Here is a 15,044-nt window from a genome sequence, read left to right on the forward strand (position 1 = left end):
TTTGGGTCCTCAAGTGCAGGACAATACTCTCAGCTTGCTTAGAGTTTGACCTGTCTCCCAAACTAATCAAAGATGTCTTGTGCACGATAAGAAGACTAGCACTACCCCTTAAGGAGAGACCACATGTGAGGTTTTCCAATTGCAGGTATAAGGTGTTGTTCGCCCTTCATCAACACTCAACTTTGAATGTTTGTCCCTTACCATCCGACAAGCCCGCAAAGAATCATCATGTGCAGAATCCCTAACACACCAACACTTATGCTGGCCATCAATGCAATCCCCAACACAGCATAGCCCTACCACCAACTCCAACAACCTTCCACCAGCCACCTGGGCCACCAACAGGCCCCAGGACCTTCTGCCACACCACCACCAACACTCCTCCATGGAAACCACAGGCGTCCTTGTCACCCACGTCTTCAGTGCATGCTATAGCCTGCTACCTACGACAGTGAGTGCCATGGGACTGGCACTCGTCTAGGAGGGGGTAATGTTAACCCCAACGCGAAGAAAGCAAAAAGAAGTGGAAAAGACGCAGGGCAAAGGCAGAAAAAGGTAGCCCGACTGAAGAAAGAAAATGAGAAAAGGCCAAAAGCGCAAGGGCAACCTTAAAATTCCAAGGCAAAGGCAAAAGGGGAAAGGCGCGTTTTAAAATAAAAAGGCGCACGCTGAAATCTTGTAAAAGAGCACCGGGCTCTCACCCGTGCAATTTGTAAATGTAGATGGGAAGTGGAAAGGAAGCTAGGAAGATAGAAGGGCAATGGGAAAAAGGGGCATGGGCTACGGCCGGCCATGTAAAAAGGGAAAAAGGGAATGACCGCCCAAAAGGGATTTAGGGTTTTGTATATAAAGTTGAAAAGTGAATGAGAAGCTCATTCTTGTGTGTGGCCAAAAGTAGCTCTCCTCTTCTTCTTCTTCTTCTTCTTCTTCTTCTTGCTTGCTTGAGCTTGTGCTTGAGAGAGGGAGTGTGAGAGTGTGAGGGAGTGAGTGTGTGAGGGTGAGGGACCGAGGAGGAGAAGCTCTCCATCATCTCCTCTCTTCTTCTCTTCTCTTCTCTTCTCTTCTCTTGCTCATGGCAATGGAGCTTGGAGCGTGGAGCTTGAGGATTTGAAGCTTGCACTTGGATCGTGGAGCTACCGGAGTGCGCGGGAGAGGAGGGAACTCGAACGGCATCAAGGTAAGCTCACTACACCCGTAAGGTATGCATTGCGCATCGGCTATGTGAGAGGTAGCCATTAGTGCTTGGCTTGGAATGCTTGAATCAATAATCGGTCTGTGGGTCTTGGCGGTTGAGTGAAAGCTCCCACATTTTGTGAAAGCTCCCACACGGGATGTGATCCCAGACCTACTGCCTACATCATTGTCCTCTAGTTGAGGCTGTCTTCTTGTGTTGGAAAGGGCATCTGTAGTAATCAGTGGCAATCTCCATCACCTCATATGGGATAGAATGAGTCCTCCGATACTGATCTCAAAGGCTGTGTATCTGCTCTCCTGAGGTGCGAGGCTGGTGCACCTGGAAAAAATCCCTGCACATCCTGTCCCCCTTTCGCGCCCAAAAAGCTACTGAGGTGTAGAAAGAGAACTCAGAGTGTATGTCCTCTAGGCCAGCAATGGCTTCTCATGCTCGCACCTCTTGTATGTGGAGGGTGGGATCCCTTGGTGCCTCCTGTAGTAATCTTTGTGTGGTTGCAAGGTCTCGCCGGAGCGCTCTCTCCTCCTCCCAGTTCTACTGCTTGGCCTGTATGGCTGCCTCTTGGTAGATTCTGCTCGACCCGGCTAGGACCTCTGCAACCTCCTCTATGATCCGATCCCTCCTACCCCACTCCCTAGTCCAGAGCTACTCTATCTGCCTCATCACCTCCTTCCTCCTATAGATCGAGTCAGGGATCCTACAAGATCGAGTGTCTAGGGCAGATGTTGGGGGATCTAGTGTTAGGAGAATCAAGCAATGATCAGACAATGTGGTGCCAATCTAGCCTCCACGAGAGCCTCCCCACTCTCCCACATAAAACATGTCCAACCACTCCAAGAGGACTCCATCTAGCCACCTATATCCCCAAGAGAAGTCCAGCGACCTCTCCCTCCTGTGGAAGGTAGGGTCTCTACAGGCATCACGTGTACCTACTACCAATAAAAATACATCCCATGCCTCCTGCTCCTCCCCGGTCATGCCCTAATAGTTTTTGCCTCTGCCCTGCTGGTCCTCCAAAGCCTCCAGGTTGTTGAAGTCTCCTCCAACGATCTAGGAATCCACGTCTGGGAGTCCATCCGCGATCTCCACCTAGAACCTACTGTGTCCCCTAACCTCCGTAGGGGCATAGATGTTGAGGAATCCAAGGCACAGGTCCCCAATATCTAGTTACATCCATAGAACCCTCCCTGCCACTATCATCCCATGGTCTCGTACACAGGCGGTGAGACTCGGGACAAAATAGAGGTGCATACACCTCCACTCCTGCCATGGGCACCTATGGCGTGCTCCCAATAAGTGTGCGAGTTGCCCGAGAGTGCCTTCCCTACCCGCTAGGCTTGGGAGGGAGTGAGCTTGTGCTCCCATAGAAGTAAAATGTCGATCCGTCTGGCAAGGGCAGGCTGCAACTCTTGCCAAACAATCAACTTCCTAGAACCACGTGCCCCACTGTAGTGGAGACTATTCACATTCCAGGATGCAAGGTGTAAGCTCATGGGGAAACCTGCGACTAATCGAACTAACATATGTTTGGTGTAGAGGCAGCTGATGAGGATGAGGAACTATGGGGCATGCAGGTACTTTGCCGCAGGTCTGGACGGCAAACTCTAGTCCCCCATGGTTGCCCTTGACCAGACCATAGGGGTGATAGATGCTCAAGGTGGTACAATCAATGCATCTATTATCCATGCTGAGAGTCGTGACTCCGTACATTGGTAGAAATGGGCCGCCTATGCTACGGGCCACTCGATCACATCCCTTAGAGCCCTCCACTATGGAGGGGCTTGAAAGATAATGCTCAAGTGTGGGACCTCAGCACCAGCCCACTAGTTAATGTCCATCATGAAACCAGGCCACTACCATGCAAACAGTGCTAGTTCTTCTTGGGAGATGTGGTTCGCCACCTGACTCTTCAACTCCTCCTCTATCTGTGTTGTCATCCAATCCCTTGAGTGAGAGGATTGAAAGAAGAAAGAGTAGTTTGGTCCATCCGATGGTGCTAGTAGATGGACCTTGCCCCTCCTTGACTTGTGAACCACGAAGATCCCCAACTCTAGAGGTAGTGGGAATTCTCCACGCTCTACAATTCTCAGGTAGAACCATGAGCCATTGCGAAAAAACTCTTGTGGCAACAGCTATGCCTGTCTTGGGAAGGTGTGACGAGCGACAGGGGCAGATGAGCTGGTGGCTGTGTGGGAGGGGAAAGACTATTGGAGTGAAGAGGATGTAGGCATGTGTGGCTCATTACCTCCTGTGGGAGGAGGGGAGTGGGTTTGGGGGGAATCACCTGAAACAGGTGCGGATCAAGGGGGTGCTCGACAGGGGAGATGGCAGGGGGGAAGAGGGCTGAGGGATGGTGGGATGGTTGGAAAGTGTGTGGTGGGTGTGGGGGGGCTAGTGGCCCTGGAAGGGGGGGTTGTGGACCAGGGTCAGTGGGGGGATCCTAGGAGGTGGGGGAGGGTGGGTGTGGGGGCTATGGGATCTCAGGTGCGGTAGTCTATGGCACGTGTGGTGGCTGTGGGGGACTGCAGTCCTGCCGCATGGGACGAGCAAGGGGGGGCTGCGCAGTGCTCTATTGAGGGGGCATCACTTGCCCTCCTATGCCCTACTGTCGAGGCTACGACTGAGGCATTAGTTGTGCCCCCCCTGCCGTCTCCCTCTATGTCATCTCTAGACCCATGTGAAGCCATCGGTGTCCACCTGTGGGCCCGTCACTAGAGCTGCCTTGGCCCCGAAATGCATAGAATCTACTGCCTAATGTCCAAAGTCATGGCAATGCAGGTACTACCTTGGTTTCCCAGTCACAATGACATGCTGCCTAAAGGAGTGATCTCCAGCCTCAATCTCCAAGAACTTTGATATGTTTTTTGTGTCTTTCACTGCCACATACCTTTGGGACTCCTGCAGTTGTCAATGCATCTGTGAAGGAAGCAAGGAGAATTGTGCCAAAAAGCCTCCAAAGTCCTCCACTAAGTGGCAGTATTCTACCGCCAGTCCGGGAAAAAGTAGGGTGACTAGGTATCTAAGAAAACTGTTGTGGAGCCCAAATGACTCCACTGTGAAGCCGCTATACCATGGAACCATGTAAATGACCCCCTTCGTGGAGGCATAGGGTGAGCTCTCCACCAACTCACGGGCTACATCTGCAGAGTTGAGTCGAACCATGAAGATCCCTTGGCCCATGAGCACTGCCTCCAAGATCTGCAATATGCCAATGCACAGCGTGGAGTGGAGCCAATCCCACAACTGCTCTCTCGATGGGGAATGTCCAATGACTTTCTTTAAGCTCCAACTCTGTGGCTCGTACAACCAAGAGCTGTTCCTCAGAGAGGATGATGTGCAAGGTGTGACTGGGGGCACTCGTAGAATGTGCAGGTGCTGACCAGAGGTTTCCATTACACGTCCCAATTAAGGACCTAGCACTCACGCTGCTGCGCTATCAGAGGAGGGGGGGTATGTTGCTACAGAGGAAGGGAGCAACTGGAGGGGAGGAGGGCCGATGGCGAGGAGGAGCGGGGGTGGGAAATACTTGTTTACATGGTGGGGGAGGTGTTGGACACTGTTGTAGTCTAGCTTGCAGTGAGGCGAGAGATTATATTAGGCCTATATGGGCAATGCCATGGGCCACAATACGGGAAAAGGCAGGGGGAAGGCGATGGAGGTGGGGGGGAGTGCGAAGGGGTTGGGAACTAGGTTCTTAGGCAGGAGGACACATTGTGGGTTTAGGAGGTGGGTGGGGGGGAGGTTTTCAAGTGGGGGCAGTGGTGGCATGTTTGCAGCAAGGGAGGTGATGCGTGCAGGGGGGAAAGGAGTAGAAAGCATGGTGTCAGGCAGGGACTAATGGGGGAGCGCATTGGGGAGCGCATTGGGGGGAGGAGTCACACTGGGGGGAGATGGAGGGGGGTCACGCTGCACACTAGGGGGAGATGGGGGGGGGGGGAGTCACGCTGGGGGGAGATGGGAGGGACACGCATCACAGAAGGCAGGGGTATGGCGGGGAACTGGCGGTGCATGCCACCGGTCAGTGGGAGGCACACTGGAGTTGTTAGGGACGATGGAACAATGGCATGTTGGTAGGATCTCCGATGTGTTTGGATGCCTACTATTGTGGTGTTGCCTTACTTCGAGTTGTTGGCCTAGGATGTGCTAGATTGATCAATTTCCAAGTTTCGACTAGTGTGTTCGATTATTAGATGTTTAATTCTTAGAATCGGGTTCCTGTCCCGAGTTCCTGTCTGATTCTGGGTCTATTCAAGTAAGCAAATTAGACTGTCCAAGTTTGAGTCTCGTGTTCGAGTTGATTGTCCAAATCGGATGGTCTGAATCTAATTGTTTAAGTCTGGTTTTCCGATTCTGAGTCTATCTGACTCGAATTGGCTAGTGATATCCGATCATACAAGGAATTGTAGGTGTTCGAGCAGCCCAAATCGGATTGTTTGAGTCCGAGTGGTCCGATTCTAGGAATCGAATTCCGCGACATGCATCTGACTCCAGTGGTGAAAATAACTTGCAAGGCAAATTTTCAATTTTTTGTTCCCTATAGCTGATGTTAAGCCTTGAGGACTTCCAAAATCAATGATTAAGTGCTAAATAAGGTTTTTGTGTACCTGAGTAGTCAAAAACCTTCGAATCAGTGTGCTCAATCTTGTCTTTGCCCTGGAGCTCCAACTCTTTCTTGCTCTCTCTCAAAACCCTGAAATTGAAAATGAGCTCTCTTCCCCCTTCCTCAAGGTTTTACATCCCCTCTCCAACACTCCTTGGATGCCTTTTCCTCTTCTTCCCTAGATTTCAACCCCATTTTCCTTGGATCTAGGCCTATTGTTACACAAAAACCTACTATGGTTTTCTTTCTCTTCCCCTATTTTTCCTACCTAAATGCCTACAAATGCCTACAAATCACAAGCAAATGCTCATGCTAATCAAACCAACTTATCCAAACTTCAAAAATCCAAAACACGTACTTGCAACAAATATCAAAGGCCATTTCTTCCTACCTATCTACCTCAAGCACCGGTTTGGGGAAAACCCTCCAATGCTCGACATTCGGAGTGCACAAGCATTCAAGGCTTGAATCCATTGGTCAAGAAGAGGGGAGAAGATGGAAAGATTATCCACCACCTCACCCTCACACACTCACTCCCTCACACTCTCATACTCCCTCTCTCGACAAGCACAATCACAAGCAAGCAAGAAGAAGAAGAGAAGAGAAGAAGAAGAAGAAGAGAAGAGCCACTTTTGCCACACACCAAGAATGAGCTTCTCTATTCACTTTTTGGCTTTTATACATGTCCTTATCCCTTGGGGTACCTATCCCCTTTTTTGCATGACCCACCATCTTGCCAAGGTCCTCTTTGCCTATTCCCTTCTATTTACATTGTGCCCTCACCTATGTCTGTCTACTGTTTACAACATGTACAACAAGGATCCTCACACTCTTTTACAAAAAATTGGGGGCGCCTTTACATTTTAAAATGGCATTTACCTTTGCCTCAACTTTTAAGGTTGCCCTTGCACTTTTGGCATTTTCTCCTCTTATCCTTCTGGCAGGCTGTCTTTTTTTGCTTTGCTTTGTATTTTAAATTTTCTTGAATTTTCTTTTGCTTCCTTTTTCTCTATCTTGAACTGGGGTGTTAACAGCATGTTGGCATTCTTTGCACCACTTGAAAATGGTTAATAGCTTGTATATATCTTGAGCAATTAGTATGAAGTTTAGTATGGACTATCAATAATATCCCCTGTCACCAAGGAAGCATTAAACTCAGTGGTGGAAATTTGAGAATGAATTTGGCTTTCAGAAAGTTAGTTACAATGCTATTCTTTGATACTCCATGCCCTAGGATGAATCCATGTTTTACCTAGAATTGGCACTTTAAGGGGTTTAAAGAGAGACCATACTACCTACATTATTCAAAGACTACTCAAAGATTTTTTAGATATTCAACCTAGTTGGTATACACATAGAGGTTGTCCATGAGTACTTTTAACCATTTGCAAAGCATGTCCTTACAAAGATCATGCATATTAGTCATTGAAAAGTGACAAGAGTGTTGCTTAGGTCAAAGGGAATTACTATGTATGTAAATATGCCCATCGAATTGCAAAGGTTATTTTTTGCCTATTGTTTGGATGAATTCGCACTTAGTTATAACTTGAAAATCGATCAAGGAAGCTGTAGGCTTCCTTTCTTGTGACTCTTTCCAACATCTTCTCAATGTAGAGCAATACATAATTATCTCTTTTTGTTGCTATATTGATTTTCACACGCTCTCTAATCTTTCTATTTTTCTTTTGCATAATGACAATGGAAAAAACTCAATCTATGTGCTTAATTTATAGATGAATCTGATATTTAGGAGTTTGTTGATCTCTTCGATGACTGCATTAGTATGTTTAGGATTCATTGCATAAGGGTGTTGTTTTACTAGTACCACATCTAGTACCATGGATGTCAAAAGATGCGGGATCTAGAATATGGCAGATGAGGAAGCTATGGAGGTTGGAAGAGAAAAAGTGAGTTCATGAAGACACTGACATGATTGACTGTTACACACATGAATTAGGTTCCAAGATGGAAGCTTGGACTCATAAACACAATCTTGCGTATTGACTAACAATGACACAGAGATTTTACTAAAGGACAAAAATACTATGACATTTCATCAGAAAAGAGATCAAGTACAATGCTTTATAGGAAATTAGATGGTAGCTCTTCTCCTACTGTGCATATGGGATTCTAGTACTGAGCCCACACTACTCCATACAAAGAGGCCAAGTAGGTGTAATTGTAGAAATCTCAACACCCCTCCTCAATCACAACCAGAAGTACAAAGTGTGTAGAGGCTTTAGTGAGAGCAACTCTTGCAAAGTGTGGGCACACCATAAACATGGAAAAACACTAGAGGTTATCACAAAAAAGGCTAAGTGTGGGTACCACAAACATGGTGGACATCCAGAAGTTGTAACAGGGGCCTCATAAAGTGTACAGAGGCTGTATTACAAGGATGCATGAGGAGTTTATAAGTTTATGTCTGAAGCATTAGGGCTAGGAAATACAAGTCTAAAAAAGTCTATCAGAATAGAAGGACTGATGAGGTTTGTCCTTCTCTTGGTGGTCTTCTTCTTCTTTTGCTCCATATTCTTCTTCTTCTTTAACATCAACTAGATAGGCCTTTTGGGACCTCTTTTTGGCATGGAAAAGCTTCTCGATGTGTCCGATCCTTTTGCAAAAGTTATAGAAAAGGTGATCATTCTTGCCTTTGTACCTATTGCCAACATATAATGCTTGTTCATCTCTAGAGGTGCTTGGTACTTCCTTAATTTTTAGCTTCTTTTACTCCTCTAACAGTGATGCCTGGATATCAAGAAGCTCAGGGTTCAGCATATTGATTAGAGTTGTTGATACATTATTATATTCAGGAGGCAAACTTTTAAGTAGAACACCAATGCAGACATCTTCTTCCATTTTAATGTTGATTCTTGCAAGCTACGTTAGAAGTCCTTCCATGTAATTTAGATGTGTGGCAAGTGATGTGCTGGACTTAATTTCAAGCCTAAAAATTTCAATCAAGAGACCATGCTTTGATGACTTAGACTATGCACCAAACAAAGTGTTAAGTCTCTTCCATGTATCCTGTGAAGTATCACAATTATCCACATGGTGGATATGGCTGTCGTCTAGCTCCAGTTTGATAATGGCATGAGCCTTATCATCATTCTTTTGCCAAGTGACTGCAAGGTCTGCATCATGAGGCTTCTTCTCTTTTCCAGTGGTAATGGCCCATAGGCCTGTCTTCATCAAGATGACTTTAATGTGGGTTTGCCAAGTGTGAAACCCATCTCCTTTGAAACAAGCTGTTGGAGATTCTTTTCCCATGTTGTTTGTAGGAACAATAGAAAATAAAATCCAAAATTCTCAGATTTTATCAGTGGAAGATCAGATTATAGTGTGTCAAGAGACACAGGTAATGATAGTGTGAAAACACACTATGTAAAGACTATGTCTGAGTTGATGTCGAACTTGAATCTTCTTGGTTCGGGGTCATCAATCCTTCTTCGATCTTTCCAAGTCCTTCCCCTCCTTGATTTGATGCTAGGATAGTAGATTAGAGTGGAAATGGGTTGCTCTAGGCAACATGAGAGAGAAAATGATAAGATTTTTGAGCTTAGGTGAAAATGGCTATGGAGTCACAGTTAGGGTTTCTATGGGCGGCATGGTTTTTCTGATATTACAGGAGCTATACTTGATCATTTTTAAAAAAATTTATATGAAATGAAGCTAAATTGATGGGCTATCAATGCCCTATGGTGGTTGTCAACATCGTGGACTGTAGGCGTAGCATCAGTGGTACGAATGACAAAAGGTGCATTCTGGGTAGTGAATCATTGTAGACACAATGCCAGGCTCTGCGACGAGCAATGTTGAGCTTTGATGGCCCAGGGAGGAGAAACTTGAACTAGGGAATGGTCCTCTAGAATAAAGAAAGAGGAGATATGTTGAGATGGCAAGCTCAACACATGTGGACATGGATGATGGACCGCCTGGTTAGATGGGTCCACACGTCTACACTTAGCACGTCAATGGTCATTATGACTCTCACATGGCCATTGACTCATTACTTATTATATTCAGGTTGTTACACCTATTTACAGCTGGCATAGTTATAGCGCCAGTCGACTAGTGTAGTCGGTTATGCATTGTTTGACTTAGTAGGCCACTTTCCTTTTATGTTGTATCTTATCTATACTTTGTGTACATTGTAAAGAGTGTGGAAGAAGAAGAAGAAATCAGCAAGAAAACGTTTTGGCCTCCATCTCTCTTCTTGTCTCTTGAGTGAGCTTCTCCTTGTGCATTCTGTGTGTGTTCGGCGCAGCATCTTGAGCAATCCCCTCCACCACGCGATTCTTGACATGGTATCAGAGCCGCGCCATTGAGAGAGGCTGATTTCGAAGGTTGAAGTGAAGGAGAAGAAGCAAGGTTCGAGCAAGCAAGCTACGGGTAAGAATCTCTCCCATTCTTCCACTCCTTCTCTTGGATAGTGCCTGTGGAGGCACCGGAAGCAGGGCATAGCAAAAATCTCAGATTGCAGTGAGATTTGGTGTGCGCGAAGATTTTGGGCATTTGAGGCCGTTTCAGGGCCCGTATTAGAGCCACAAGGTTGCGGACAGCAGTTTCGGGGTACACTGTGACTTCGACTGTATTGACCGAACGTGGGTGCGCAGGTCACAGATTTCAGATCTGTAAGTTCAAAGGTGTTTATCAGTGAGTAAACACAACATTTATCTGCAAACTGGTTGCAGATTGCATGTATTGTTGAGCAGACAGTAAAAAAGGCTGTCTGGTGTATTGCTGTGCACTACAGGTCAAGGGTTGCAGAAGATTTGCTTGCTGTTTGGTATTAGTTTTGTGATAATGGCAGAGAACAGTGGAAGCCCCATCATTGAGAAGCTCGACAAGAACAACTACCCATCATGGAAGTTTCGTGTCACGAACTTCCTTATTGGAAAAGGCCTCTACGAGTTCGTTTCAGGTGAAGAAAAGGAGCCGGAGGTGAGTGATCCTCCAACTGTAGAAGAGACAAAGGCACGAAAGGAATGGAATGCAAAAGACAAGAAGGTCATGTATTGGTTGTCTGCAGTAATTGACAATAACATGCTGGGACACATTAGAAATGCAGAGAATGCATATGCAGCTTGGACCATACTTGAAAGTATGTTTTCTGTAAATACAAAGGCACGAAAGATTCAACTCAAGCAAGAGTTAAATACATTGAAGAAAGGGAAGATGTCTATCAATGAGTATGCACTGAAGGTAAGAAGCATTGCAGATGCATTGGCAGCGATTGATGCAATGCCCGATGATGATGATTTGGTGTCGTCTACCTTGGGTGGACTTAACAATGAAAAGGCTTGGAAGTCTTTTGTAACTTCTGTATATGTCAGAAAGCCATTTCCAGATTTCGATGAGTTGGTCTCCCTTATGATCACTGAAGAGATCAACATGCAGAGTGAGACATCTGAAAGAAGTGGTGAACAGGTCCAAGCTTTCTACTCCAGTTCTGGAAGGGGACGTGGCAGGTTCTCTTCAAGAGGCCATGGTACAGGACGTGGTAGTGACAACCAGCAAAACAGATTGAAGCAGCAATTTGGCGATATGCAGGTTTTAGGAGGTCGTGGTAACTTTAGAGGCAGGGGGAGCTTTAGAGGAAGAGGTGGATGGCAGAACAGAGGTTCTAACAACTCTGGTATTGTGTGCCACTACTGTGGCAAAACAGGTCATATTGCAGCCCAATGTTATGCTAAGAGAGATGATATCCGTAGTCGTAAGTTGCAGCAAGGAAACTATGCATCGTCTTCACGACAGAATGAAGACAAAAATGAACGTTTGTTCGTTATGCAGCATATGCTGAATGCTGTTACAGGAAAGGGAACACATGAAGATGTTTGGTATGTTGATTCAGGTGCATCCAATCATATGACCAGCCATGCAGAATGGTTTGGAGAGATGCAGGATTTGCAGAATGCAGGTTATGTGCAGACGGGTGATGACTCATGCCACCCAATTTCACACATTGGAAAAGTTCCCTTGTCCTTGCATGATGGTAAGACAAAGAGTCTTTCAGATGTATTACATGTACCATCTATTACAAAGAACTTGGTGTCAGTCGGTCAAATGGTAGAGCAAGGGCTGCAAGTCAGATTTAATGCAAAGGGCTGCTTTGTAGAAGACTTCAATGACAAGTGCAGGTTGGTAGCAAAGGGAAGTAGAGTTGGACGTATGTTCACTCTAGATGCTGGAATTCCTACTATGAATGCGGCTATGTATGCCAAAGGAAAAGGTGTTGTTGCAGACATTGAAATTTGGCACAAACGCATTGGACATGCAAATGTACAAAGGGTGAAATTAATGCAGTCCAAAGGGTTGGTTACAGGTTTGCCTACATTTAAAGTTGCAGAATTTCAGAAGGTATGTGAAGCATGTCAGTTTGGTAAGCAGGCAAGACAACCCTTTTCACATGACAGAGATGTAAGCAGAAATATCCTTGATGTTGTGCATACAGACATTTGGGGGCCTACACAAAATGTATCTCTTGGAGGCAGTTCATACTTTGTCACATTCATTGATGATTGTTCTAGAAAGCTGTGGGTATATTTTATGAAGGAAAAGAGTGAAGCTTTTGAGCACTTTAGAACTTTCAAGGCTGCAGTTGAAAGAGAAACAGGCTTGAAAGTAAAGTGCCTGAGGTCAGATGGAGGGGGAGAGTACCTCTCAAATGAGTTCAGTGATTTTCTGAGGTCTCATGGGATAAAGAGACAGTTCACATGCAGGTATACCCCACAGCAAAATGGGGTTGCAGAAAGGAAAAACAGGCATATTGCAGAAGTTGCACGTGCCTTGATGGCTGAAAAGAATATGCCTAAGCATTTTTGGTCTGAGGCTGTTCATACTGCTCTTTATATTATGAACAGAACTCCCACAGCTGCAGTTCATGGTATGACCCCCGAAGAATGTTTTACAGGTAAGAAGCCTGATGTTTCACACTTGAAAGTATTTGGCTGCATTGCGTATGTTCATGTGCCAGATGAGTTGCGGAAGAAACTGGATCCAAAGGCTGAAAAGTGTATCTTTATTGGATACTCTTTAGAGCAAAAAGGGTATCGCTGTTACAACCCTGTCACATGTAAGTTCAGAGTGAGCAGGGATGTCATCTTTGATGAAATGAGCAGTTGGTATGCATCTAGTGGTGATGCATTGGATGTTGATGATGATCATGACACTCATGTGCAGGCTGAAAGGCAAGAATCACGGACTCTTAGTGGACCAGAGACATCATCTGGTAGTCCTTGGTCTAGGAGACTAAGGAGTACCTCTACATCTTCGAGTGCATCTAGTAGCACTACAGGTAAAGACAAAGGAAAGAATAAAGTGTCAGAAGGCATTGATGCAGTTCTTGATGGAGACTCCAGTGGCTCAGAGAGCTTGGATGATGAGCTTGGCATTCCTTCAGTGAGGACTCCAGGTGTGCAGAGAGCACGTGTTAATGCAAAGACTCCATTGAGTGATCCAGTGGTACGCAGGTCTAGCAGGGTGAGATACCCTGTTAAAAGATTTGGTTTTGAGGGTTATGTAGCTCACCATTATGCTTATATGGTGAAACTAGTTGAGGATGTTGAGCCCACATGTTTTGAGGAGGCTGTTGGTCATGCTCATTGGGATGCAGCAATGGATGAGGAGATGGCTGCATTAGAGGCCAATAAGACTTGGGATTTAGTATCATTGCCAAAGGCAAAGAAAGCTATTGGATGTAAGTGGGTTTATAAGATTAAGCACAATGCAGATGGTTCTATTAGCAGGTACAAAGCTAGGCTGGTTGCAAAAGGCTATGCCCAAACATATGGCATAGATTATGATGAAACCTTCAGTCCAGTTGCTAGGATGGCAACTGTCAGATGTGTGATTGCTTTGGCAGCAGCCAAAGGTTGGAGGTTGCAGCAAATGGATGTAAAGAATGCCTTCTTGCATGGTGATTTGCAGGAAGAAGTGTATATGGATCAGCCAGCAGGTTATGAAGATTTAGAGCATCCCACGTATGTGTGCAGGTTGAAGAAGGCACTCTATGGGCTCAAGCAAGCACCAAGAGCATGGTCTGACAAGATCAGAGAGTATCTTGTCAATATTGGCTTTTATGTTTCTGATGCTGATCACTCACTTTATGTGAGAAAGGGAGATGCAGGTTTGGTCATCATAGTCATCTATGTGGATGACTTGATTATTACAGGTGATAGTGATAGTGGGATTGCTGAAGTCAAGGGCTATTTGAAGATGAAGTTTGAGATGAAGGATTTAGGTGAGCTAAGGTACTTCCTTGGCATTGAGGTGATCAGATGTGATGATGGCATATGGCTGTTCCAAAGACAGTATGGCTTGGATATGTTGTCCAAGTATGGTATGACTGCATGCAAACCACTTTCAGTCCCGTTGGAGCAGAATGTAAAGCTGAGTGCTGATGTTGGGGATGAGATAGAAGACCCTACTATGTTCAGGAGGATAGTGGGGAGTTTGATCTACATGACCATTACAAGGCCAGACTTGAGCTATGCTGTTGGTCTTGTGAGTCAGTTTATGCAAGTACCTAGAAAGCCACATTTGGATGCAGTGAGACGCATATTGAGATATGTGAAGTCCACATTACATTATGGGCTTTTCTATGAGGCAGGTACAAACGTACAGGTGTTTGGATACACAGATGCAGATTGGGCTGGTAGTATATCTGATAGACGATCTACCAGCGGATACATGTTCTCTCTTGGTAGTGCAGCAGTTGCTTGGAGCAGCAAAAAGCAATCTACAGTTGCTTTGTCGAGTACAGAGGCTGAGTATAGAGGTACTGCTGTTGCAGCATGTGAGGTAGTATGGCTGCAAAAGTTACTGGCTGATTTGGATGTGCAGGTGGAAGGTCCAGTTGTCATTTATTGTGACAACATGAGCAGTATACAGTTGGCTAGGAACCCTGTGTTCCATGCCAGGACAAAACATATTGAGGTACACTACCACTTTCTGAGAGAGAAGGTACTAGCAGGTGAGATTGACTTGGTGTATGTCAGCACACAGGATCAGATAGCTGATATCTTCACGAAGGCATTGGGTACAGAGAAGCTTCAAAAGTTTCGAAGCTTACTTGGAGTTGCAGAGATACAGTTGAGCTTGAGGGGGAGTGTTGAGATGGCAAGCTCAACACATGTGGACATGGATGATGGACCGCCTGGTTAGATGGGTCCACACGTCTACACTTAGCACGTCAATGGTCATTATGACTCTCACATGGCCATTGACTCATTACTTATTATATTCAGGTTG

The sequence above is a fragment of the Lygodium microphyllum genome, chromosome 12 (assembly GCF_053477565.2).
Source record: "Lygodium microphyllum isolate KBCC chromosome 12, Lygodium_microphyllum_v1.1.10, whole genome shotgun sequence".
Classification (NCBI taxonomy): Eukaryota; Viridiplantae; Streptophyta; class Polypodiopsida; order Schizaeales; family Lygodiaceae; genus Lygodium; species Lygodium microphyllum.